Here is a 24,529-nt window from a genome sequence, read left to right as displayed (position 1 = left end):
GGATATGTTATCTTATCTGATATTTGTGACAGTTCTGATAGCAAGGTCTTATCAACAGCACCATAGAAAGACATGAGAAATAGAATGTCTTTCTCTTAAACCTCTCAAGTAGAAAGCGGTTGAGTCAGGCTTCAGGACTCTTTCTAGTTACCTCCAGAGAATGGTCTTATAGGATTTCAAATACTCCTGCACTAAGCATGAGTTCATCTAAATTTTTTCATAGTAGAACTCACATTTGACCAGGTGCCTCCTACAAGGAACATGAGCACAAGCCATATGAGTTCACGACTAGTACATTACTTTCCAGAAATGTTCTTGGTCTCTCTCTCTCAGTTGATTTACGTGATCCTCCTCTGCGTTCACAGAAAAAGCTGATTTGTTTTTATTCAGTCTGGGTTTCTTCTCAGAGCTCTCATTTTTGTTTGTTTACCTGTTTAAATGTGTGTGTGTGTGTGTGTGTGTGTGTGTGTGTGTGTGTGTGAGAGAGAGAGAGAGAGAGAGAGAGAGAGAGAGAGAGAGAGAGAGAGAGAGATTATTTGTCAAGTGTCACCATTTCAATTCCATGGTTCTATTTTTTTGTTGCTGTTCACTGCTCAAAGGGATTGAGAACAAAATTGGGAGGTGGCTTAGTCATGTGAGTTTCTGAGCCTCTGGCTTCTAGGGTTCTTGATACATTCTTTGGCCTTCAGTTGTCATTATTTGTTGTTATTGTAATATAGATGTTTTTTAAAATAGACTTGGCTCATAATAGAATTGCCTTTCTAAAGAACAGCAAGCCACATACCTATGCACATTTATCTACTGTTTCCAAGCAGTTGGCATCATTTTATATTAAATTGCTAATTGTTATTAATTACTTTGGCATTTCTGGTAAGAGCATTAATCTTAGCAGAGTCATTTTGTATTTCAGTAGGAACATCATTTACCTCTCATCAGAAGAAGTCTCTTCCTTGAGGGCAATTCATAAATATGTCATTTATCATAAATCACCACTTATGGGAATGAAATTTGACATCTGGAAGAACATAGGTAAGGTCAAGATGCCAGGACTAATTGTAGCCACCGAATGTTTAGATCAATCACTTTGTTCCCAAGTAGCACCATTATAAAGAGAGTTGTTGGAATGAAACAGCAAAGTATTCTGGTACTGAAAAAATAAAATGGTGTCAGTGTAATCAGTAATAATAGTAATAGCAAGCAGAGCATAGTACTATATTTTACCCTAATATTCTTCACCTTAACAATCTTTTAAAAATAAGAATGTTTAGCTGGGCATGGTGGCACACCCTGTAATCCATGTTTTTAGAGGCTGAGATAGAAAAATTGCAGGTTTAAAACCAGCTTCAGCAGCCAGGCATTGGGGGCTCACGCTTGTAATCCCCACATTTGGGAGGCAGAGACAGGAGGATTGTGCAAGTTCGAAGTCAGCCGCGCTGGCTTAAGAGACCCTGTTTCCAAATAAAAAAGTATTTAAAAAATAGGTCTGGGAGTATAGCCCGGAGGTAGGAGGGTTTCCCAGAACTCCAGTACCACCAAAAATAATAAATAAATGAATGAATAAATAAATAAATAAATAAATAAATAAATAAATAAAACCAGCTTCAGCAACTTAGTGTAAGCTTCAGCAACTTATATAAAATGAAGATGGTGGTATAGCTCAGAGTTAGAAAGACCCTAGGTTCAATATCCAGTATTGCAGAAAATAGTGTTATCAATTGCTATATGATATTGGATCTTACTATATGCTTGACAATATGATTAGTAATTTACATGCACAAACACATGTGGTGGTGGGGGTGATGGTTCACTGTGATACCTAGGTTGGTATCCAACTCCTGGGGTCACGTGATCCTCCCTCCTCATACTCATCATTGCTTACTTTGCAACTGCACACAACCATTCTACACCTCCAAAATATCATAATTAAATGAGCATTACTATTACTCACTTTAATAGATGTGGAAATTGAAGCTTAGAAAATAATGTGATCAGGATGAATCAGCTTGTAAGCAAAAAGGTTGGGACTTGAATCCATGTCAACTTGAATTAACCATAAATAAGATGTGGTCTTCTTCATCCCTGAAGGTAATGTACAAGGGAGGTGATAAACATATGGTAAAGTAGAAGAATGATTATATAAAACACACACACAGGAGACTTCCGGGAAGATGGCGACCGAGAAAAGCGGGGCTTAAGAGTCCCGCTAACAACCAATCTCCATTACCACAAAAAGAGCGCCTTTCATAGCCAGAAAACACCATCACCAGAAAAACAAAAAAACCACCAGGCTCCAGAGAGAAAGCGGACTGAGAACAGAGCTCAGGGCCACAGAGGAGACACACGCGCCCGAGGACGCGGCAGCAGCGCCATACTGCCGGCGGCAGCGGCGAACTCAACGGACGGATACAGCAAGCCAGGTGAGCCGCTGCGGAACAGCCAGGCGGGATCTTTCAGCGCAGACAGCATTTAAAGCTCCCAGTGGCTGAGCTCAGCACACACTGCAGGGATTCAGAGTGGAAATCAAAACCAGAGAAGAAAAAATACGCCAGCCTCATGGCCGAGGGCATGGCAGAGGCGCCATATTGCCACCGGCGGCGGCAGCAGCAGTGAATTCACCGAGTCCAGTACAGCTACATCTGCGTACTCAAGAACAGTGAGTCAAATTGCGGGCCACAGAGGAGAAATCGCAGTATTGGGCCTCCTGGGACTTGACCCAGTGAGGGAGTGGTGGTGGTAGAGATATCACACCATAGGAGAACGTGCAACCTGGCACCCCCCATAGTTTAAAGCAGTCTCTATCGACTCCCTGGGTCGGAGACTCTGTGATACAACCCAGTAAAGGAGTAGTGGGGTCTGAGATAATACAGACTCGAGATCCAGAGCACCTTAAGTGAAGCCATAGTGACCCAAGGGAAGAACCCAGAGAAGGCACAAACCTCCGAAATCATGGGAAAGAGGAATAACACTGGAGTAATGAATGTGCACAACCCCACAACATCAGAACCTGATAAAACAGAAAATCAGAGATTTCTAGAAGATCAAATCAGGAAAATAACTGTAGAAATAATAGAGGTGCTTCGAAAAGAACTCAGAGAGAGCCAAAAAGAGATAAAGGATGCAATTAATGAAGTAAAGGCCTCAATTCAAAGCACAAACAACCGATTAGACCACATGGGGAACAGAATCTCCCTCTTAGAAGATGAGCAATCCAAAAATGAATGCATAGTTTCTAATCTAGAAAAAAATATCCAACAGCAGGAATCTGACATTGAAGAAATATGGGCCTATCTTAAGAGAGCTAACCTAAGAATAATTGGAATAGAGGAGGGAAAAGAAAGTGATACCAAAGGGATCAACAATCTCTTCAAGGAAGTAATAGCAGAAAATTTTCCAAATATAGAGCAAGAGGTTGATACACAGATCCAGGAAACTTATAGAACTCCCTTTAGACAGGATCGGAGAAGAGGATCCCCACGCCATATAATTGTCAAAATGACCAATGTGGAAGCCAAGCAGAGAATCTTAAAGGCAACAAAAACAAAGGGCCAAGTGACATTCAGAGGCAAACCAATTAGAATCACTCCAGACTTCCCAAACCAAGTCATGAGAGCCAGAAGGGCTTGGAGTAACATATTCCAAACTCTGAAAGAAAACAACTTCCAGCCAAAAATTTCCTACCCAGCAAAACTTTCTATCAAATTAGATGGAGAAATAAGAAGCTTCCATGACAAACAGAAACTGAAGGAATTTATGTCTTCAAAACCAGCGCTAGAGAAAATACTCAAAGAGATTAACTACAAAGAAGAAATAGGTAACACTCACCAGAACCAGAGAAACAAGAGTTTCCATCCAACAGACAACTAAGATTGGTTATCTGTGGAGATTCATTATTTATGTTAGTCTTTTACCTATCTCTAAGTTGTATTGTTTGCCTTTATTGTTGTTAATTTTTAGGATTTCTAGTTGGAATATTAATATACCTTCAGATATAGCATTTGGAAATATTTTATCCAATTCTATTAGTAACTTTTAACTCTGTTTACATTATCTTTGGATATACAATATTTTCTTTTATTTTTTAGGGAGTTTGTATATTCTTCTGTTGCCTGTGCCATTGAAATCATATCCAAGAAATCACTGCCAATTTCAATGTTGTGAGGTTTTATGACCCAGATTTTCTCCTAAAAGTTTATAGTCTTAAGATTTATATTTAGGTCTTTTATCTATTTTGAGTTAATACTTGTATGTGGGATTAGGTAAAGGTCCAATTTTATTCTTTTCCATGTAATTATTATTTTTCAACAATATTTAGTTAAAAGATTATTATTTCCACCACCAAATGTTCGTGGAAACCTTGTCAAAAATAACTTGACAATATAGGGAAGAATTTAGCTCTAGGCTTGTATTTAACTCCAGTGGTTTATATATCTGCCTTTAGAACAGTACTACACTGTTTCAATTATTGTACCTTTATATGGTTTGAAATCAGAAAATATATATCTGCTAGCTTTGTTCTTTTTCAAGATCGTTTTGGGTATCTAGAATTCATATTCCATATTAGGATAGATTTTTTTCTGAAAAATAAATATATAAATATATGATAGTTTCACCTAAAAAAACAGAAAAAAAATATGCTCTAGTAAGAAAGAAAGCAAAAAGAAATATTGAAATGCTATCTTTAAATCATCAAACGCTTGGTATCAGACAAATGAAACTGTTTTGTGAGATTATCATTTTTAATTTTGGATAAATTGCTATAATACTAGATGTCAACCACTAATCCAAGCATGGGAAGGAGGGATGGGGAGAGAATGGGGTGGGGATCGGGTGGGGGCTGACTGGGCGATGTGAGCATGTATGTCTACAAAAGTTTGTATCCCACTATGATGTATGAATACAGTGCACCAATAAAATAAAATTAAAAAAAAAACACACACACACACAAATAGATAATAGATAATAGATTGATAGAACTAAAAAATCTAAAGACCAATTAAAAACATGAGAATCTGGGAAAAATCTAGAATTTAAACACAAGCACTCGGGTACTGTAGTTTGAGCTCATGTTTTAAATTCAAACAGGATTGTAAGCTGAAATCGCAACCCTGTTTAGCCCTCTCTTGCTACTTACCTTAGAAATAATATATATAGGCACGCGACGCACACCAGCCGGGGCCGGGTCAGGGGAATCTGGGCCCCAGGCCGAAGTGCGCGTAGCACGCCAGATCCCTAGAGAAACCGGGCCCAGTAAGACACTGGGTTGTGGGCGGGGGTCGCGCGCGCGGGGCACGCCAGATGGGGCCCGGGTCGCGGGACTCTGGGCCCCAGGCCGAACTGCGAGTAGCACGCCAGACCCCTGGAGAAACCGGGCCCAGTAAGACGCTGTGTTCTGGGCAGGGGTCACGCGCGGGGCACGCCAGCTGCGGCCCAGGTCGCGGGACGCTGGGCCCCTGCCAAACTGCGAGTAGCACGCCAGACCCCCGGAGAAACCGGGCCCAGAACAGAAAAAGATAAAGAAAAATATCAGAGAGGAGGTAAGAAAGCCGTTATGGATGCCAGGACACTGGAGATGCAGACAAAACTTATCTAAATGCACTGGAACTTATGGAAAAATTCGCCGTGAAAGAGGACTGCTATTTCTCTATATTGTTAAGAATCTCAGACATCACCTGTAAGGAGAGAGTTTAGCGGAGACCAAGGAGAAATGCGGTGTTGAAAGAGTTCTCCACGATGGTGGTGGAGACTTGTATTCAGGAGAAGCAGAAACCGGATCTTACCAACTTTATTTTTTTGGAGAAATTACACCAAATGTCGAATGCTACCATCACGCATGCTTAGGAACACTGGACAACATTCAGAGTGGAAAAAGAGCCTGGGAAGGATTTGAAACGGTGTAGGCAGTGGCAATGCCAGTGGCCAATACTCGGGGGAGGCAGAGATCTGATACATTACACCTGGAACCTTTGAAATAATAACCACAGAGACAGTGATCAGAACCTGCTGAGGGGTTAGGCGGGCGCCGGGGCCAGTGGCCGACATCGGAGCTTGCTGTGAGGCAAGGCCACTACTGAGGCCTCCGTGGCCGGGATTGGAACATGCCGAGGGGTTAGACCGATGCTGGGGCCAGCGAGGCCGGCATTGGAGCCTGCCATGAGGCAAGGCTTGGGCTGGGACCTCCAAGGTCAGGTCCGGAACCTGCTGAGGGGTTAGGCTGGTGCTGGGGCCAGCGAGGCCGGCATCGGAGCCTGCTGTGAGGCAAGACCGGTACTGGGGCCTCCGAGGCCTGGATAATAGCCTGCCGAGGGGTTAGGCCAGTGCTGGGGTCAGCGAGGCCAGCATTGGAGCCTGCCATGAGGCAAGGCCAGTGCTGGGGCCTCCGAGGACGGGACTGGAGCCTGCTGAGGGGTTAGGCCGGTGCTGGGGCCAGCGAGGCCGGCATCAGAGCCTGCCATGAGACAAGGCCGGTACTGGGGCCTTCGAGGCCGGGATAAGAGCCTGCCGAGGGTTAGGCCAGTGCTGGGGCCAGCGAGGCCGGCATTGGAGCCTGCCATGAGGCAAGGCTGGTGCTGAGGCCTCCGAGGCCAGGATTGGAGCCTGCCTTGAGGCAAGGCCGGTACTGGGGCCTCCGAGGCCAGGATAAGAGCCTGCCGAGGGGTTAGGCCGGTGCTGGGGCCAGTGAGGCCGGCATCGCAGCTTGCTGTGAGGGAAGGCCGGTACTGGGACCTCCGAGGCCAGGATAAGAGCCTGTCGAGGGGTTAGGCCAGTGCTGGGGCCAGCGAGGCCAGCATCGGAGCCTGCCATGAGGCAAGGCCGGTACTGGGGCCTCCGAGGCCAGGATAACAACCTGCCGAAGGGCTAGACCGGTGCTGGGGCCAGCAAGGCCGGCATCAGAGCCTGCCGTGAGACATGGCCAGAGCTGGGGCCTCCTAACCCAGGAACGGAACCTGCCGAGGGGTTAGGCTGGTGCTGGAGCCAATGAGGCCGGCATTGGAGCCTGCCGTGAGGCTAGGGCGGTGCTGGGGCCTCCGAGGCTGGGATTGGAATCCTGCCGAGGGCTTAGGCCGGTGCAGGGGCCAATGGCCAGCATTGGAGCCTGGCATGAGGCAAGTTCACTCCTGCGGCCTCCAAGGCCGGGACCAAAGCCAGCTTAGGGGTTAGACCGGTGCAGGGGCCAGTGAGACCAGAACTGGGGCCTCCCATGAGGCAAGGCCGCTGCTTGAGCCAGCGAGGTCTGGATCAGTCCACTGAGTAGCTAGGCCACTACTGGGACCATCAAGAGTGGGATCGGTACTTGCAACGCAGCATGCACAGAGAAATATCGCAGAAAATATAAATCAGACGCTTCTCTTAATCAGCAATAACTAGGAGGAAAAGGGCAACAGGAAGAGGTTGAGCTATAGAAAGGGCCCTATAGTGAAGCAACTAATGTGACCAATCAGAGGGTATGTAATACTGGAGGACGGAGCCTCTTTAAAATGCAGGAGGTACATAAACAAATGTATCAAAGTAAATCACCAAAGAAGTGTGGGATGGAGGGAGGGGAAGGGAATGGGATGGGGGCTGGAGGAGGGCTAATTGGATGATGTGTGCTTTTATATCCTCTCAAGTCTCCAATGTGATTGATATATGACTACAATGCACCAATTTAAAAAATAAATTAATAAAAAAATATATTTTTTTTCTTCTAAGCATATATATATGTTTTTCTAAACATATATATATGTTTTTCTAAATATATATATATATATATATATATATATATATATATAAATTTTTTTGTCTAGAAATGTATTTGGGTTGGGAGACTGAGACAAGATGATCATAGGTTCAAAGCCAACCTCAACAACTCAGTAAGGCCCTCATCAATTTTGTAAGACTGTTTCAAAAAAAATAGAGACTTCCTCTTGAGGATAGTTTTCTTTGCTGCTCAGGAGCAAATTCTTTTAAAGTTTAAACAAATTCTTTAAAAATTAAAATTATTTAATTAAATCCCATGTATTAATTTTTAGAATGGGAGATTTTTTGCCAGCTACTACTCTGATAGAAGACTGATATCTAGACTATACAAAGGACTCAAGAAATTCACTACCCAAAAAATTGACAAATGAACTAAATAGATACTTCACAAAAGAAGAAATGCAAATGGGCAACAAATATATTTTAAGATGCTCAACATTCTTATCAATCAGGGAAATGCAAATCAAAACTACCCTGAGATTAAATCTAACCCCAATTAGAATGACAATCATTAAAATCACAAACAATGATAAATGTTGGCCAGGATGTAGAGCTAGGCACTCAGTACATTGTTAGTGGGATTGCAACTTAGTGCAGCCATTTGGAAAACAATGTGGATGACCCTCAGAAGAATGTGAATGAACCTACTATGCAATCCAGCTATACCACTACTGGGTTTCTACCCCCAAGAAATGAAACCAGACTACCATGGTAATATATACATATATATGTTTATGGCTACACAATTCATAATTGCCAAACTATGCAACTGAGATGTCCATCAACGGAGGAATTGATTACAAATTAGTGGGATATTACAGAAATTGGAATTCTACTCAGCAACAAAAAAGAACAAAATGAGGTCATATGCTGGCAAAAAGAATGGAATAGGAAAATATTAAGTGAAGTGAAATTAGTCACAAAAAGTAAATGGTCAGATGATTTTTCTTATGTGTAGAAGATAGGGAGAAATTGGGACACTGGAATGACTCCAGACAAAGGAGGAAAAACCTTATTGGAGTGAAGGAGAGGACCTAACCAAGGAAATTAGAAGGGTGGAGGAAGACTTGAAGAGGAATGCACCTCAATGGATATTATATAAATACACAAACTTGTCAAATTAAAGTCAAGCACAGGAAGGTGAGGAGGAAGATGGATAAAATAATTATGTTAAAATAATGGCTGGTACATAATTAGTGTGGGGTAAATTTTATCTATCAGTCTGGTAAAGGCAGAACAAGCTTTATGCATATACAATATTAAAAAAAAATTCCAGGAGGGTGTAGCTTAACCTATGCAGTCAAGGTACATTTTAGATCACCCAAAGTGATCAGAACCTAGAGTGCACCAGGCTACATGGGAGGAGGTATGTGGAAAGAAAGTCAGTGGCCATCTCAGAAGGAACTTTTCTATTGGGCAGAAAGATTTGGCTTTTATGCTGTGGGAAGCCAGGGTGTGGCACGTCAGCCCAAGATGGCACCCGGGCTGACTGCCAAGGATGGTGGTCTTGGCTGCCAAGGATGGTGGTCTTGGCTGGCGTGTATTTCCCATAATTTTGCAATCCATTCATTTGTTGATAGAGATCTAGGTTGGTTCCATATTTTGGCTATTAAAAACTGTGCTGCTATGAACATGGGTATGCATATATTAACGTAGTTCTCTGATTTCAACCCCTTTGGAAAAATACCCAGGAGTAGTATAGCCGGATCAAATGGTGGATTTATTCCCAGTTTTCTAAGAAATCTCCACACTGATCTCCATAGTGGCTGAACTACTTTGCACTCCCACCAGCAGTGTAAAAGAGTTCCTCTTTCCCCACATCCTCGCCAGCAGTTATTGTTGTTTGATTTCTTTATGTTTGCCACTCTGATTGGGGTTAGATGGAATCTCAGCATAATTTTGATTTGCATCTCAGAAAGTGGATTTTAGTGGTAAGTGATTCTAAACAGGTGTGACTATGTGTGTTAAAGAGATATTCTTAAAGTGAGCTGTAATTTTGAAAGTTCTCCCTTGTTTAATTTCTCCCAAACTATAATAGACATAGTTATAATAATAATCCCTACATTGATATATTACTTTAAAATTCTGAAGATGGTTTATGTTTATTCTCTCAATGTATATTTATGCTAGTCCTGTAAAGCATGCAAGATGGACACTATTATCAACATTTTAGAAAAAATGTTAATGGAGCTTGTAAACTAATAACCAAAGGAATCCAAGATCATGCATTAAGAAAGGGGCAATGCAAGAGATAGATCCCAAGTCTTCAAACAACTCCTAGTATAAGTAAGAAAGAATAACTAACATACCATAAAAAATTAGCTATAAAAATTTCAGACAGCATAGGTATGTTTGTAACTAGCACTTCAAAGGAAGATTGAAGGAGGAGGCATGAGAAAAGCCATTTTTTCTTTTTATAATGCATCAGCCAAATATCCCCCTAAAAACTACAAAATATTCTTGGTACCACTGTCCACTCCCTTTTATATGTATCTATCACAGGGAGATTTTTACTTCCAAGCAAAATGGGACAAGAAGATTGAATTTATACATCTGCTTGAAAAATAAAAAAATATTTTCAAAATAGTAGACATTAGACAAAGAATAGTTGTATCTGATAAACTAAAAATGAATGAAATGAACCTTATGATTGTCACAGTATAGTTCTCAGGCTGCCAAATAAGAAGAGGGAACTCAGGCAGAGGTAATCTGAAGACTAGTGAGTTGAGGAGATGGCAATGAAAGTCTAAGTTCACAGAGCTAATAAAACTGCAAAACAATACATAAAAGCCACAATCATAGACAGAGACTTCCATAACCATTTACTATATAGGAGGCGTATCCATAAATTATTAAAGATTAGAATATTATCAACCAACTTGACATTGATAGGATGTAACACTCAGTAACCACAGAATACACATTTTCTCTAGGCACATATAAGCATGCAGAACATTTGTTAAGATATATAATATTCTAACGCCGGGCGTGGTGGCGCACGCTTGTAATCCCCGCGCTTGGGAGGCAGAGACAGGAGGATCGCGCAGGTTCGAAGCCAGCCTCGCTGGCGTAAGAGACCCTGTTTCAAAAATATAAAATAGGTCTGGGGGTCTGGGAGCGTAGCCCGGAGGTAGAAGGGCTTCCAGGAACCCCAGTACCACCAAAAAAAAAAAAAGATATATAATATTCTAGACTATAAAATAATCTTCAATAAATTTAAAATGTTTCATGTCATTAAAAGTACATTATTTGAACACAACTATAATACAATGATTAATAATACTCTGGGAAATTCTGTTATTTGAAAACCAAATAACACATATAGACATAATACATGGGTCAAAGAAGATATCAAAAGGGAAATGGAAAAGTATTTTGAATTAAACAAAAATTGAAACATATCACAATTTGTGGGAGAAGCAAAGAAAATATTTATGGTGCTAAATATCTATGTAAAAATGGTCTCAAATGAATGTCCTTGACCTTAAGAAACTTTTAGGGAAAAGATACAAAATATAAATTGGAAAAGAAATATAAAGATCAGAGACAATGAGTACAATGGGGGAAAAGTAAATATTGGTTAAATCAAAGTTTTTTTAAAATGTTTTATTGGTGCATTGTACTCATATATCTTAATGGGATAAGAGACTTGTGGAGACTTATAAATGCACACATCACCCAATTAGCCCTCACCAAAACTCTACCCATGCCCTCCCCACCCCTCCTTCAATGCTTGGCTTAGTGATTGATATGTTTAAGTACATCATGTGCTTTAGAGAGTTTTCCTCTCCCCCTCCCATCTCCAGTTATGTCACCTTATTTTCTCCTCTATAGGATCTCCTTCTTCATCTAGAGTTCCTCCTGTTACCCATTTCTCCTTAGCTTTCACATATTAGGGAAAGATTCTGATTTCTTCATTTTTGTGACAACGATGATATGTTTATTATATTGACTGATGATTTCTTTTTTGACAAATTTATCAAATTTCACACATATCTTCATAGAGCTCTTAACAGTACATCTCCCCATATACAAATGGAAGCTAACATACATATCAGACTTAATTCCTATATCTTTACCTTCTCTTCCCTTCCTCTTTATATTCTCTTCTTTCCTTTCATCCCTTTGATTCTTCAGCTTCCCACACTTCTTCCTCCATGAACATACTAACTCCCATGAATTAGCTTCTGAAAAGATGAAGTCATGCATTCATGTGACTCCAGACCACTGTCGCTGTGAAAAGATGTATGCATATCCACTCAGGGCAAGTGTAATAAGCTCCACTTCTGAGGTGGAGTCAAGTTCTTGCTTCATTTCCTTCCTCTTGGGTGATTCAAAATGCGTCACCTATTCCCTTTGAGCCTCAATTTTCTCATCTGCAAAACAAGAGTAATTACAACCTTTTTGTAAGGATAATATATGGATTAAACTTAAATAATATGCAATTTGAAGAGGATTACTTATCTTTTTGAGCTTCAATTTCCTAATCTGCAAAAAAAAGAAAAAAAAAGGAGAAATTGTACCTATTTTCTTAAGGTTAATATAGTGATTAAATTTAGATAATGTATGCTGGCTTTTTGGGCTCTTAGTTTTGAGCATAATAATGTCTCTTCCCTTAAAAAAGGACTTTCCATTTATCGTTTACGTAGAAGGTACGATTATACTTCTAATAATGTTAGAGTTGAAAGGCATCTTAGAGATAATTTACTTTCAAAGCTCTTATTTCTATGATGGTAAGATGCTAAAGTCAAAAGCCTACAAAGGAAAATGAATGACTGAGAACTTCTTAGTAGTTGGTGTGGCTCTCAAACCACTATATTTAGTGCCACGGATTGTGTGAGATTGAGTAGAAACCCCCTCAGGCCTCTGCCAAGTCAGCTGTTCTGTCTGATTTTTCAGGGAAGCTGGCGATTACTTCTAGGCTGGATTCATTTCTGTTTCTTGCCGTAAGAAGCCGATCCTGTCTCCTCTGCTGTTCCTTTCCAGCCTGACTGCTCAAAGTAATGAGGTCTAACTGGAAGCCCCAATTTTTCCTCAATCATTGTAACTTTTTATTTATGCATTTGCCCGAGCTGCCTTCTGTCAATTGAAATCAAGCTGAGAGCCATCCTTTCCAAGCAGCCCAGCCAAGCTTTGCATTCTTAACAATATCATTTCACTAGACACTGAACAGATCTCTGATTGGGCTGAATAAATTGTCAGGACAGAGTTGAAATATGTGACAGTCTGATAAAATGAGTACTCACAAGGGAAAATAGTGAATTTGTTTCCCAGAGGAATCCAGAGTAGGTCCAGAGGGGCAGGCGTGGGTCTCATTTATTTGAGGTAGGATTTACATAGCCTACCAGGATCCTCACTAATTAGAGCCACACAGGCATCTTTAACTCTGAAATCCAAAGGGTAAACTTCCTCTTCGTCTTCTAATTTGTTCTTTCTAGGTATCTCTCCATCACTATCCCAAGCATGGGAAGAAAAGTTGTCAGTCTGACTGGGCAAATGTGAGAAAAGAATCTGGGAAGGAAAAGTGAAAGGAAAATATCTTCTCTGCGATGAAACTGTCCTGAGAACTTGATTATGATTTTCTTTAACCATCAAACATACTTTTGAGATATCATTGTATCTGATCCATAGATTAGTAACCTCTAGGCTTAGAATACTAAGCAACTTGCCAGGCAGTGCAGATCTGGTGTCTTAGTCAGCATTTTCACAGCTATAATCTAAAGATCAGACAACACAACTAAGAGGAAAGGTTTATTTGCTCACAATTTTCCTTAGAGATATTGGGTTTCAGTTCGTTTGAAGCCAGGGAATACAGGTCTTGGGGCATGGAAGTTGGAATCGGAGAAAGGAAGAGTACAAGGTTTTGTTCCTCACATCAAAAGGCCAGAAGCAAGAGAGTAAACAGGGGGAGGGGAAATATCTATAATCCCCAAAGCGTACCCTCAGGGACACATCTGCTCCAGTCATACCCCACAGATCTCAGATAAAGCCATTATAGTGGATTTATCCATTGCTGAGATTACAAACCTTATGACTTAACTATATCAACTCTGAATATTAATAAATAAGCTCTTTATGGGATATTTTATATATAATTATAACATTTGGTGAGAATAGAAATAATTGACTTTACATCTTACAAACAATATACATATACATATAGGTAAATTAATTTATTAATACATATTAGAAAAAATAGTAAAATGTTATGAAGGACAAATATAGGCACAAAGATACTTCTATATTTAAATTTTATCTTTGTAGATATAGCCATTATCATATATTTAAAATATTTTCAGCCAAGCATGGTGGCAAGGCCTATAATCCTTGTGCTTGGGAAGAAGGGACAGAAGGATTCTAAGGTTTGAGGCCAAACTCAGCAATTTAGCAAGAGCAATTTATAGAGACCGTGTCTCAAAAAAAATTAAAATAAAATAGAGCTAGGGGTGTGCCTTTGAGGTAGAAAGCCTCTGGGTTTAGCCTCTAGCACACACAAAAAAATTACCAACTTGACCGATTTTATAAGCGTAATACTCTACCACCTCTAAGCATTCTTATCTCCCTTTGTTCCTCCCAACTTTAGATTTCTGATTGCTAGAGATAGTTAAGTGATATAACTTAAAGCTTAGTGCAGGGACAAGAAGGGAGCTCTAAAATGTGTGATTCAAGATGAAATTTTTCATTAATTGAAATAACTAACTCTTACATAGTACTTTATACATGATCAAGATCATCCTTCTAGATTATTTCGTTTATTCTCACAAAAAATGCTATGAAAGAATGTATTTAGTTATTTTTCTTACAACTGAAACTGAAACATGGGGGAGGAAATAAAATGTTTTCTAATATACACACTACATCTCATTTTTAAAATTAGGAAAAGAGACTTAAAAGGTTTAAATATCCTTAGTCATTCAGCCAGGGTCCAAGCTGAGACATCTACTTAGTTTTTACTGTCTCCACTTTGTCTCCTTCAGAGTATTTTCCTGGGTCATCCACCACTATTCTTTTTATAAGATCTCCACGAACAATGGGCTATAGTAAGTGTGGAATGGTTTCATCTTTGAAATTGTTCTTTAAACTTTAGCAATTCATTTCAGTTAAGATCAACATTTGTGTTAAGGACCTGATAAGACTGAGGAAATGCCTATAACTTATTCCTTTTCCTCCATGGCTTTTGGAAAGGTTCTTCTACACTAATTCTGAGGTGGCCTTGTAACATTCTTTGCCTACTGAGACTTTAGTAAGTAGCATAGATTCCCAAATTTGGTGCTGGTTAGATGCTGGAAAGAAAGAGGAATTGGGGGTCATGATACCCTCCAGTAAAATTAGATTTCATTGAATAATAATAAGGAGGTGGTGGAAGTTATTATTTTTTTCTTGGAAGGTGGCAGTAAGCCAGTAAATTTAGAGGAAATGAAGACTTACAAAGTATACATACATTGTTTCTGTTGGACCAGTCCCACCATTACAATGAGAAAAAGACCGAGTAGCCTGGTATAAGAGAAAATAAAGTGTCTCAGAAGCCTCCCATCCTGGTGGGGAGGTCATTGTTCATCAGCTAGCCCAATGAGCTAAGACAGGTGAGCAACCCCAGAAGAGATCTGCCAAGCCCAGAAGACAAGATCTGACATCCCAGAAAATCACAAGCTGTTTAAGTGGGAATTGTGTTAAGCCACTAAATTTCAGTGTCTTTGTGACAAATCAAAACCCAACTAATGCAGAAGATCTTTTCTCAGCAGACACTTGCTATTAAAGAGCAGCTAGGTTTTAAAGCTTTCACGAGCTTCATGTACATAGTAAATATGCCTGCCAGTCCCTTCATTTCAACAGATTCTTAGTAATCTTCCAGTAGAATATAAATTTGCTGATTCCAGCCCTTGACTATTTTCAGTGCCACTGCAATCTAGAATATTCTACATTGATCTAAACCTTGGTTTGGTACCTTTAGTTGTTTATTTTTTTAATTTAATTTATTTTATTTATATGTGAAACATATTGAAAGTGATATACATTTAGACTGTGCTTGGTGCCCCCTTCTCTCTGGTTCCTCTCCCCCCTCTCAAGACTGAGTATCCAGGTTAACCATGCTATATTCATTTTGGAATATTAGTGTTGATGAGAAAGGCATTATTTGTTTCTTTTTAAAATTATCTTTTCATTTTTAGCAAAGTTTCTCAATTGCCACCCATACCTTGAAGTCTTATTTCCTAAAGATTTTCAGTAGAAATAATTACCTGAAGCACTCTTTCACCAACAACCTCAATGCCCATTCATCTCACTTATCAGACAAAACTTCAGTTTCAGCTCACTTTTATAGTCTATAGTATCAGTCCAATACCTGGATCTTGATGTGAACTGTTCAATAGGGTGTAGAGATTAAAACCATAGCCTCTGAAGTCAGATGATTTTGTTTAAACATTGATGCATGTTTTTTGACAGGTCCAGCCCGTCAACGGTGAGGCTAAGATGGAAGGAGAGTGCCGACAGCGAGAACAGAAGCACACGACGAGCCGGGAGTCGAGTCAAGCAGGATCTCGTTTATTTCTCTCAGGCAACCCAATTTAAAGCAAAAAAACCTCAAGGGGGATTTCCAACAGGAAACTATTCTAACCTATCAAGCTAAAGGTCACTCTTGCATGTGCAAAGCACATAACTTGCAACCAATCATTATACAATGAACGAGGGGTTCACGAGCACGGAAGCATTATATGAGCCAATAAGGCTCAACATTACCGAATTGGGCTAGCGGGGGCAAGGAGAGGAGTTATACCCTCCATATCCATTTGGCGCTACTTGTTGCCGACTCATCGGAAGTTCAGGCAGTTTTTTCAGGCAGTTGTGCAGACCCCAACGTGCTCTGTGCTACATGTAGCTGATTCATCGGAAGTTCTGTCAGGTGGTTGAGCAGACCCCAACAATTTTTGGCAAATTAATTTAAATATGTGTAACACAATTTCTTTATCCATAAAATGGGAAAAATAATAGTAACTTCTTCATGATAGAGTTTTATTTTTAGTACAAATAGCTTATTTAGTGAAAAGTATTATATTTCAAAACAAAAATTTATGAGAGTAGCATTTATTTGCCTTTTGTGTATGTTTTAAATTTATAGGTAGATTATGGTTGTATTCTCATTTCCTGCATTCAATCTATGCTAATATACAGTACTTTTAAAAATGTATTGTTATATTTAAGATATAAACATAGTGTTATAAGATAAAAGTGAGTAAAATATAAATTCTAAGTGCATAAGTGGTAATTGTCACATAGTAAATATGGAAAGTTATTTTAAATATTTTATACTCAAGTTTCTAAATGATACTTATAAAATTAACTAAAATATATATTGGAGCTACTGAAAAGTTTGTCATTCAAATCTAGCCATATTGTATGACTCTTCTAGTTTTACTTAACTCTCTAATTTTTCCAAAGATTAATTCAAATAACATTATATTTCGAAAATGTATAGATTTAGCTGGGCGTGGTAGCACAGGCTTGTAATCCCCATGCTTGTGAGACGGAGACAGGAGGGTCACACATGTTTGAAGACAGCTTTGCTGGATTAAGAGACCCTGTTTCCAAATAAAAATATAAAAAATAGGTCTTGTAGCCTGGAGGTAGAAGAGTTCCATCCCCAGTACTACAAAAAAAAGAAAAGAAAATGAAAATGTATAGATTTAACTATATAATGAGCTCATTTCATATATATATATATATATATATATATATATGAAATGAGCTCATTATATATATTATTAATATATTATCAATATATTAGTTCATATCATTACTTTATCTTTTGCTACATGTGTGAACTTAAACAAGCAAACTCCTTGTGTGTTAGTGTCTTCATTTGTAGATATAAGCCATAAAATAAAACTCCTAGGATTGTCATTAAGGATAAATGGAAAAGTAGAAGTAAAATGTCAGGCATAGATACTTTCAACAAATGTGATGATTATAAAATATTATATCTATTTTCAGTATTCAATAATTACAAGAGCTTTCAAATAAAGTGTTAAAAAATGATGAAGCTTTTTTTCAATGAGAAGATTCTTCACAAGTATGTGGAATCTGGCTTCCTATTAGTGAAAATCAAATTGGTACTATAAGTGACTATTGTGATAGTAACCATAATTTAGCAACAAGAAAGAGATGAGGATACCTGTTTTGCCATCATGATGCTGCCACGTTTACATTTTCATCTAGTAATAGTTCAGTATCTCAACTTACTAGCCTGATCAAAGTGATGATGGGAACTAAGACAACAGTGCTTGTTACTCATATTGATTTGTTCTGTTTATTATAGTTCCTAACTTGTCCTGATTTTGTTTTAGTAATAGTAATGCTATAGTATTTATATGGCATGGCACTTGGCAGCTACTTTTCCAGAAATAAGTTAATAGTCTATGTTACAGAGTATTGATTTTGAGAGATGAAGTAAATTATGCAAATTATGCAAATATCAGGGTATTCAGGGCCAAAGGTAATTAAAAATCTATGAGGACTTTTGATTTGAAAGAGAACAAGAAGCGTGTTGCTCTCTAAAGATCATAAAGATGTGTAAAAGACAGATTTCCCTGCTTTGGGATGCAGTATTCTTTTTCATCCTTGTCACCCTTACTCAAAGAGGCTCCGATATCACACAGAGTCTTTGACATCAGAGAGCCATTCATTCCTTCACTTTACTTAGAATCTCTTGTTTTTGAGGCTTAGCTAGGGTTTTGTTAAGTAGTGATTGAGAAAGTTATTCTAATTTGAATTCTGACATTCTTTAAAATATCAAAAATCAAGTAACTAAAAATACAGTATTTTTTCAGTTATAACAAGGGTAAAACTGAGGATGTAGCTCAGTGGTAAAAAGCAATTGGTAAGCAATTGTTATTCCCTAAATTCAAGGTCTAGCACTCCAAAAAAGAAGGAGGTGGTCTTTTATCAATACAAATATACAAAAGAATGTGTGTGCTGGGCATAGTGGCGCACCTTTGTAATCCCTGTGCCTGGGAGGCGGAGACAGGAGGATCACTGTTTGAAGCCAGCCTCGCTGGTTTAAGAAACCCTGTTTCCAAATAAAACCTATAAAATAGGTCTGGGAGTGTAGCCCGGAGGTAGACAGGCTTCCAGGAACCCCAGTACCACCAAAAAAAAAAAAAATGTGTGTATTTATTTCTAATGTTTATATAGCATATATTTATATAAACATTAGACATGTTTATATATACAAATACATGTATATATAAAGATAATTATGTATTAAATGTGTAACTTTGGAAAAGCATTCTTGTAAGCACATCACAAACCTATATTAACACACTTAATTTTTATAATAATATTATGATATGGATATTAATTATTCTTATTCTATAAAATGGTTAGTTATTATAGCTACTATCATTTTATAGAACCAAAAATAAGAGATAAGGAAGTTAGGTAACTTTCCCAAAATTGCACATCTAGTAAAGTAGTACAAATGAAATGAGAACCCAGGCAGCAGTCTGACCATAAGGCTCATGGCATCTTGGTAATGTATGCAGCACGTAATGTGGACCATGGAACATAGAAGATATTCAATGAGGAGTCCCTCCATCCAAGGAGCAATTAGTTGTCACCCATGGCTAGGCAAGAATTTTGATTTTCAAGTTGAACAGAAGTCCAGAAGGCACCTAGTCCTATATTTTTATTTTACAGGCTAAGCAACTGAGATGCCAGTAAATGTTTGTACAAAGTCACTCACTACATGGCAGGAATATTGCAACCAGAACTCTGGCCTCCCCAGTTCCTAGACCAAACTGCAGTGTGTGTTGCTTTACAGCTAACCCTTAAATTGTGGCAGTTGATTTCTTATATGAGCCCACCAAAAGTCATGAGCCCACCAGAGGGGATAAGATACTTGTTCCCTTTCTTCAACACATATATATATATATATCCTCACAAATTTATCAAATAATATATCTCACCTGAAAAGCAAACTGATTTCGAGTGATTCCAATTTCAACTGGAAATCAGGTTGTACTGGATTAGATTGTAATGGTAATATTTTCTGTCCAAGAAAATGAATTACATGGAAGGGAATGACCACTTTATCCTTAACTACTCCAAGGACTTCTCACTGCTCTGTGTAAGAGCTCAAGAGCACCTTGAATTTAACTTCATCAGCAGGGAGCATATTCATTACAAGTGTTCTATTGCTCTTTACTACACCACTGTTTTTCATTTTGTTTTTGTTATTATTTTATTTTGACAGAGTGTTTTATTTCCTGTCTCATTCCACCTTTCAAAGGTCTTCAACTTCTATGCACCCAGCTCACAACTAATCTTTTTCCATCTCCCATTGGATGCCAATAAAATCTCAATCGGTGTTAAAAAAAAATTAGTATTTCCGTGTATAAAAATGTTCCTAGGAAAACTTCATGTAAGTCATGGTGATTCTGTTAAATCTTTTTAATAGTCTTTGCCAACCCAAGCCCCAAGTTCTCAGAGAAAATGACTTGCAGTATTTCTTCTAAATAAGTATTTGATTTTTTTCAGGAAATAGCCTAAAGCTAAAACAATAGACAATTAGTTTGCTTAAGACAAAATTAATTAAAACACACTGGCTATGTTACTTTATGTAGCATTTAATAAATGGGCATGTTATAACAGAGAACAGAAAAACTAACTTTGGAGATTTATTGTGCAAATTGTTGGACAATCAAAGAGTTCTGGGCTTTCTGCCTCAAGAGTGAATATAAAATTACTACTCTGGAAAGAAGAGATGAATTAGAGTTGGAATTCTGCTATTCTGTTATTATAATTAATGTCCTGTAACAGAATTGTCAATAATCTATTGTTCTGGGAGTAGATAAGAATATTCATGGATTATTCATAGTTTTCCCAGAATGGATACAACTAGTCAGTGAACAAATTAAGGTTTCCTTGTCTAGGTTTTTATGTGTGAATATTTTCGGTATGCACTCACTGAAAAATTATCAATACTGCCCCAAAATGAAAGTAGGTAGTCAGTGTCATGCTGGTTTTGCCCAGGGAATATTTTAGACTAAACTGTGAGGATAGAAGATATTGTGGTCCTTGGGAAAATATTTCAGATTAGCTTCAAATGGTTCTCACTCTTTTTTCCTGAGGACAAAGAAGAATTTTTAAAAGATAGAAGCAACAAATAAAAACACTCATAATTTAAGCACCACTTCTAAGACAAGGAACACCTTAAAAACCTCCCTTCCTCAATTTCTTCTAATATGGTCATAATCCACTATGGCACATATATTTCAGCTGCAATGTTCTATCATGTCCAAATAAATAGTATTCTTTTGAAAAATAGACATAAAATAAATCTATTAAAGAATTTGGATAACAGGGAAAATATGAAAAAAAGAAATAAAACGGATGCTGGAGTGGAGAGATTTTAGCATAGATATCTTTAAAAAATGCCTGCTATTGTTTTACATTAGGCACCATGCCCTTCTCAGAGGAGAAAATATGTAAGTAGCTAGAGCCACAGACCCTTGGATAATCAAAAACTGTTCAATGTGATAAGTATTATAATAAAGGAAATATATATGAAGTGCTGAAAGAGCATATAAAGAAAAGAACTCACTTAAGAATATTAGCGTTCATCAGAAGAGGCATTATTTGTTTCTCTTTAAAAATATCTTTTCATTTTTATCAAAGTTTCTCAATTGCCACCCATAGCTTGAAGTCTTATTTCCTAAAGATTTTCAGTTCTTTACTGTATTAGTGAACTTCATTGTTTTATATTCTGATAACCTATTTTATTTCTTTTGTTTTTTTTTACATTATCTGTTGAAAGTTTTCTATTAACATTACTTCTCTCTTTTGTTTTCCCAATACAAACAGCAATTTTATGTCTTTGTGTCTAAAAGGTACCAATGAATGGTTGAAAACTGTGATTCAACTTCTTTTCTTTCTTTTTAGTTATTTTTAAAAGAAATAACATTCTAAGTTTTAATAATTTTTTTGAATTATGAACTCATTTTAAGTACTCCCAAAGGAATTAGCAAGCATCTGTTTTTTGTTGTTGTGTTGTGTTGTGTTGTTTGTTTTTTCCATACTGGGGATGGAATCCAGAGGCATTCTACCTCTGGGCTACACTTCTAGCCCCTTTTTATAATTTATTTGGAAACAAGGTCTCACTTAGTTGCTGAGAACCTCACTAAGTATCTGAGGCTGGCTTCAACCCTGTGCTATCCTCAGCCTCCCAAGCGCTGGTATTACAAGTGTGTGCCACCACGCCCAGCTAAGCATCTATTAGTATTGTTTTATGAATGCTCAAATATCTGTGCTGCCAATTATTTCTTATTGTTGCTTTTCATAGGGTGTGACAGCTTCTCTATTGCTAAGAGCCACTTATACCAGTATCCCATCACCCTACTCCAGAATAGACTCCCTGCTTTCAGACCCTTATCCCAGCCCCTCTCCTAGCTTTCTCTTTGCCTTTCTTCTAAGACTTTTTCTTCTGTGATTTCCAATATTAGTTTACTTGTGTACTGGGATTCTGTGATTGTATTTTCTGCTCAGCATCTGAAGCCTTCCTGTGTAGGAGAAATGTTGCATTTTATAAGCCATCATCAACAGAGGCTGAAATAAACCAGATGAAGAATTTCAGTTTTATCCTAATGATAAGAAAAATAAAAAATTAAATGCGAGTAAAATAAAAATAATGTGCATACGGCGGAGTGTGAAAAACACGAGAGAGGTCTGGTACACGTGGCATGTAAAGTTTTAATGGCACGGCTCTCCCGGGGATCAGGGCGAGGCACCGTGGGGCCCGCGCGCCTGTCCGAAGCTAGAGGACGCGGGCTCTCCTTTTAAAGGCATGCATCTCGCGAGATGGGGGTTTTACTCGTGGGAACGCCCAATTCTCGCGGGGGTTTCAGCCCCTCCCTTGCCCTGCAGAGGTCATGTGACACAAAGTCACATGAGTGCAGGACCCAACTTAACATTCCGGCCTTTTGATGGTAGGGATAATGGATGACGATTGGACCCTCTAGCTTCTTCCTGCTGTCAAGGGGCGTCGTCAGGGGCCCCAGGCCGGGAGGAGTCGGGAGTCCAGTCCCCCAGAAGGGGGTGCAGGTGGGTGCATAGCTGCAGTGCGAATTGGAGGTTACCCTGGACAGCTTAGTGATGTGCGCTTGAGGAGGCTTGAACAGGCAAGGGCTATTAAAGAAAAAAAACAAATCATGAGATTGAGCAGGCGACCAAAAAGGAGACTGGTTTACTCAGTACCTGGAGAGCTACCCTGAGCTGGCAAAGAGGATGGAGGTTGAGGGATCCAGGAGCCACCAGTCTTCAGCCAGGCTGAGTAGGGCCAGCGGCGGGGCCTGGTCTGGAAAGGTGCTCCCCCTGTGTTGAGGCACCTGGGGCTCACCCTTTTCCAAGGGCATTGTTCCAGTGGCCCTCCTGGCCACACGCCGAGCAGTCTGAGCGTGGCTTTGCCCCACTTGAGGCAGGCTCCTGGAGGTAGTTGTTGTTGCAGTCCTCCACACCTAGGTGGCGCTCCAGGGGGCTGAGCCGCCACCGCCAGCCAAAGGGCAGCTACCAGGGATCTGCTTTTTGGCAAAGTCAAGAGTGTACGCTCCATCTCCGCCTGTTTCTCTCTGGAATTAAAACTTAGATGCCATGTTAAGGTTCTGTCAGCTGCGCCAGACCTATACTCACAAAGAGCACGTCCCGAGACGGGTGTCCAGCAAGAATGGCAACGCGGACTCCGCACGGGCAGACAGAGAGTGTCGCCCCAGCCCCGGCCTGTCGTTTCCCGCAGCACCTAGGGCGCGCCCGAGCGGGCCGCCCAGCAAAATTGCAGTCTGGCGTGGGCCAAGATGGCGACTGTGACATCACCAGGCAGCGACTACGCGCCATCACAAAATGGCAGCTGGCGGGAAAATAAATGGCAGCTAATAGGGGAGAGCATTTGGAGGGATACCAGACCGCTTATAAAAGTTCCTAACTATTCCTGGGCCACCGCAACCTATTTCCCAACTCGTATCAAGGCAGACAGGCGCTCAGGGCATCTGCTAGTATAAAGGTTCGACTCCCCATAATTGGTTCGCGGGCGGAAACGAAGAACAGGAAATGGGCGTCCCCGATTTCCCTGCTCAATCGTTCAGAAACAGAGGTTAAGAGATAGGGAAGAACGTCTTCATTCCTTCTCAAAACCGGAGGATGACCTGGTCATCCGCAGGGTGGTCCCAGTGGACCGGGGGACAATGGGTCACCAAGCGCTTGGATTTTAAGGTCCCAGTGGACCGGAAGACCCAAGTCCGGAACCCGCTAACCAAGGGAAGGAGGAAGTTTACCGGAGTATAGTGATGTCGGCCAGCGCTGGCTGTGACAGAAGCGCTGAGAAGCTGCTGGGGGCGCGGTGGAGCCAGGGCGCGCGGATGCCGGTGGCTGGTGTGGACGGCACTGGCGGCTGGCGCAGGTGGGATCAGTGGGGGTGCGCAGGCGGCATGGCTTGCCGGGCCCGCGGCGTGGAGACAAAATGGCTTCCAGGCACGCGCCAGACGCTGAGGCTGGGCCCCGAGGAGCACCGCCAGTGAGCCTGGCTCGGGGCGGGTGGGGCAAACCGGCCAGAGGTCCCGGCGGTGACCGGAGAACCAAGCTGGAATGGTGCTTTAGGAGGTACAAGCGGCAGGCAGAGGTCCTGGCCCGCGCAGGCGGTTGGCAGGCAGAGCAAGTGCCAAGCTGCCTGGCTCGGGCCGGAAAGATGGCCGCCGACTCCTAGGATTGGTTAGGAGTGGAAAGTGGGAGGGATTAAAGATTGTGAGGCCTC

The sequence above is a fragment of the Muscardinus avellanarius genome (assembly GCF_963383645.1).
Source record: "Muscardinus avellanarius genome assembly, chromosome: 1".
Classification (NCBI taxonomy): domain Eukaryota; kingdom Metazoa; phylum Chordata; class Mammalia; order Rodentia; family Gliridae; genus Muscardinus; species Muscardinus avellanarius.
This window is presented reverse-complemented; position numbering follows the sequence as displayed.